Raw genomic sequence first — 4,938 nt, 5'->3', positions numbered from 1 at the left:
TAGTTATTGTTTGTCCCTGTTGAAACCTGACAAGGTATTTGAAAGGATTTAATAGCTTTCTGATCAGAAATTTGCTCAAACTGAAAATGAATGTCAGAACCTGATGGGAATTTCTATTTTGAGTCCCTTCCAAGCTAAAATAAAACTATATGCCTACAGGGAAAGAAATAAATTAGAGATTACTAGTTAGGTAATCAACCTATTATGTTGCTTCATTTACAAATCTTTATGAAACCAGTAATGTAGCCCAGAAGAAATTCAAGCTCACCTAATTTTATCATTCTCAAATTCTAAGACTAACTTTTTTTTTTTTTTTTTAAAGGGAGACAGGTGATTTTTGAAAGTACAAACTACTTCTATGAATCCAAGACATCCTTACCAAGGACAAATACAAATCTTAAGTGCTTTCTCCACAAATACTAATAAAAAATCAAACCTGAACAGAGCAATTTAAATTATTTCAGCCCTTCCTTTCTAAGTCTGTCTTGCTGATGGTGCCTGTTTGTGGCTGAAAGATTTCTCTGTCTGTCTGTCTGTTCATGTGCATTGTGGTATTTTCTAACACCAGACAGCATTGCTAATTAAAATTTTTTTAAAAAAAGAGCTCTTTTTAAGTCAATTTAACTCATTAATTTGACTTAAACAAAAAAGCACTTATATGAGAATTCTCAAAAATATAACAGAAACTGAGAGAAAAAAATGGCGGCGAAGTGAATGGAGGGACCCAGACCGTCTCCCAAGACCAAACTGGATTTACAACGAAAACAAAGGCAAACCGTCAGGAAAGGGCAGCTGAAGGACACCTTGGAGGACCACTTAACCAGAAACACCCACTCAGTCCTGGTAGGCTTGCGAGGACGGGAGAGGGGACCAAGAGCCCAGGGTCCGCAGCGGCCTGGGCAGGGGCCAGGGAACTAGAGGGGAAGTTAACTCTACCGTCTTTCTTCCCACCGTGCCCGGCCTGGAAACCCTGTAGCCGGCTAGGCTAGGCTCTCTGCTGAAGCCGCACAGACTCGCAGCCGGCTAGGCTAGGCTCTCTGCTGAAGCCGCACAGACTCGCAGCCGGCTAGGCTAGGCTCTCCGCTGAAGCTGCACAGACTCGCAGCCGGCTAGGCTAGGCTCTCCGCTGGAGCCGCACAGACTCGCAGCCGGCTAGGCTAGGCTCTCTGCTGAAGCCGCACAGACTCGCAGACCCCAGGCAACTCGGTGGGACCGGGGAACGCGGTGGAGAGTTAACGCTACCGCCTCCCCCCCTGCCGTGCACGGCCTTGGAAACTCTGCAGCCGGCTAGGCTAGGCTCTCCGCTGGAGCCGCACAGACTCCTGGCCCCCAAGGAACTGGGCGGGACCAGGGAACTCGGAGGGACCGGGGAACTAGGCGGAAAATTAATTCTACTGCCTCCCCTCCTGCCGTGCAAGGCCCTGTAGCCGCTGAAGCCGCACAGACTCCTGGCCCCCAGGCAACTCGGTGGGACCGGGGAACGCGGCGGAAAATTAAGTCTACCGCCTCCCTCCCCACCGTGCACGGCCTGGAAACCCTGTAGCCGGCTAGGCTAGGCTCTCCGCTGAAGCCACACAGACTCGCAGCTGGCTAGGCTAGGCTCTCTGCTGAAGCCGCACAGACTCGCAGACCCCAGGCAACTCGGTGGGACCGGAGAACGCGGTGGAGAGTTAACTCTACCGCCTCCCCCCCTGCCGTGCACGGCCTTGGAAACTCTGCAGCCGGCTAGGCTAGGCTCTCCGCTGGAGCCGCACAGACTCCTGGCCCCCAGGCAACTCGGTGGGACCGGGGAACGCGGCGGAAAATTAAGTCTACCGCCTCCCTCCCCGCCGTGCACGGCCTGGAAACCCTGTAGCCGGCTAGGCTAGGCTCTCCGCTGAAGCCACACAGACTCCTGGCCCCCAGGCAACTCGGTGGGACCTGCGAACGTGGCGGAAAATTAATTCTACCGCCTCCCTCCCCGCCGTGCACGGCCCTGGAAACTCTGCAGCCGCTGAAGCCCCACGGACTCACGGCCCCCAGGGAACTGGGCGGGACCAGGGAACTTGGCTGGAAATTATTCCCACCACCTCCCTTGCCACCCTGCATGGGCCCTCCTAACGCTATAGCCTGCTAAACTCTCCGCTGGAGCCACACAGACTCCCGGAGAACAGGGGACTTGGCGGGATTAAAGTGGGTCCTCCCTGGTGCATCCAAACCCAGGAGAGGGAGCCACAAACAGCAAAACACGAACACCCACTGGGAAAACTTGGCAGACTCCAAAGCCCACTGTGATAACCAAAATGGTGAGAAACAGAAACAAAAGCCAAATGAAAGATCAAGAGACCTCTACAGAAGATGAAATAAATGAGGTGCAGTTAAGCAAGTTAACAGAACTAGAATTTAGAGCCATGATGTTGCGGAAGCTCAACAGCATGTGTAAGGACATGAGCAACATGAGTAAAGACATAGAAATGTTGAAAATAAACCATCTGGAAATGAAAAACCAACAGGAAGAAATGAAGAATGACATATCAGAAATGAAAAACACACTGGAAGGTCTAAAAAGCAGAGTAGGGGAAGCTGAGGACCGGATCAGTGAATTAGAAGACAGGCTAGAAGAAATCAACCAATCAGAAAACCAAAAGGAAAAAAAGATTAAGAAACAAGAAGAGAGCTTAAGAGAATTGTGGGACAACTGGAAACGTAATAATATTCGTATCATAGGAGTCCCTGAAGAAGAAGAAAGTAAGCGAGGGCTAGAGAATATATTCAAAGAAATAGTGACAGAAAACTTCCCTAATTTGGTGAAGGAAGAAGGCATTCAAGTTCAAGAAGCTCAGAGAGCCCCAAGTAAGAAGAACCCAAACAGGCCCACACCAAGACACATAGTAATCAAACTGCCAAAAATTCAAGACAAAGAGAGAATCCTAAAAGCAGCAAGAGATAAGCAACAGGTTACCTACAAAGGAACCCCCATAAGGCTCTCAGCTGACTTCTCACAAGAAACATTACAGGCTCGAAGGGAATGGCATGAAGTAATCAAGGTCATGAAAAACAAGGATCTGAATCCAAGACTACTCTACCCAGCAAGGCTATCGTTCAAAATAGAAGGTCAAATAAAGAGCTTCCCAGACAAAATAAGGCTAAGGGAATACATTAGCACCAAACCAGCACTGCAAGAAATGTTAAAAGGACTGCTGTAATTACCAGGAGAAATGGGAAGAAAAATAGAACCACACTAAACAAAAATGGCAATAAATAAGTACATATCAATAACCACCTTAAATGTAAATGGACTGAATGCTCCCATAAAAAGACACAGAGTAGCTGATTGGATAAGAAAGCAAGACTCATCTATATGCTGTTTACAAGAAACCCACCTCACAACAAAAGACTCACACAGATTGAAAGTGAAGGGATGGAAAAAAATCTTTCAAGCAAATGGAAAAGAAAAAAAAGCTGGGGTAGCAATACTGATATCTGATAAAATAGACTTCAGATTGAAGGCCATAACTAGAGACAAAGAAGCCCACTACATAATATTCAAAGGATCTATCCAACAGGAAGATATAACATTGATAAACATATATGCACCCAATATAGGAGCACCAAAATATATTAAAAATCTTCTGGAGGACTTCAAAGGAGAAATCGATAGCAATACAATCATAACAGGGGACTTCAACACCCCGCTCACATCACTGGATAGATCCTCTAGACAAAAAATTAGCAAGGAAACAGAGACTCTAAATGAAGCACTAGACCAAATGGATTTAATAGATATCTACAGAGAACTACACCCCAAAACTACAGAATTCACATTCTTCTCAAGTGCACATGGAACATTCTCAAAGATAGACCACATGTTAGGGCACAAACTAAGTCTCTACAAGTTCAAGAAGATTGAAATTATAACAAGCATCTTCTCAGACCACAATGGTATGAAACTAGAAATCAATTGCAAGAAGAACATACAAAGACATTTTAACACATGGAAGCTAAATAGAATGTTATTAAACAATGAATGGGTCACCGAGGAAATCAAGGAAGAAATCAAAAACTTCCTGGAAACCAATGAAAATGAGGACACAACAATACAAAATCTATGGGATGCAGCAAAAGCAGTTCTGAGAGGGAAGTTTATAGCACTACAGGCCTACCTCAAAAAAGAAGAAAAATCTCTAATAGACTACCTAACCTCACAACTTAAAGAACTAGAGAGTAAACAAAAAGAAAACCCCAGAGCAAGCAGAAGAAAAGAAATAGTAAGGATCAGAGCAGAAATAAACGACATAGAGACCAAAAAACAATCCAGAGGATCAATAAAACAAAGAGCTGGTTTTTTGAAAAGATAAACAAGATTGATGGACCCTTAGCTAGACTCACCAAGAAACAAAGAGAGAGAACCCAAATACATAAAATCAGAAATGAAACAGGAGAGATAACAACTGACCCTACAGAAATACAAAAGATCGTTAACAACTACTATGAAAAATTATACGGCAACAAATTCGAAAATCTAAGCGAAATGGACAAATTTTTAGAAACACATAGCCTCCCAAAATTGGATCAGATAGAGATTGAAAACTTGAACAGACCAATAACAACAGAGGAAATTGAAGATGTAATCAAGACTCTTCCAGCAAACAAAAGCCCAGGCCCAGATGGCTTCACAGGGGAGTTTTACCGAACATTCAAAGAAGAACTAATACCCATTCTCCTCAAACTATTTCAAAAAATTCAAGAAGAAGGAAGACTGCCAAACTCGTTTTATGAAGCCAGCATAACTCTAATTCCAAAACCAGAAAAAGACACAACAAAGAAAGAAAACTACAGGCCAATATCCCTGATGAACATAGATGCCAAAATCCTGAACAAAATACTAGCAAATCGAATCCAGCAATACACCAGAAAAATTATCCACCATGACCAGGTGGGATTCATCCCAGGGATGCA

This window comes from Molossus molossus, unplaced genomic scaffold (genome assembly GCF_014108415.1).
Source record: "Molossus molossus isolate mMolMol1 unplaced genomic scaffold, mMolMol1.p scaffold_m16_p_19, whole genome shotgun sequence".
Lineage (NCBI taxonomy): Eukaryota > Metazoa > Chordata > Mammalia > Chiroptera > Molossidae > Molossus > Molossus molossus.
The sequence above is the reverse complement of the archived record's forward strand: the minus strand, read 5'-3'. Positions refer to the sequence as shown.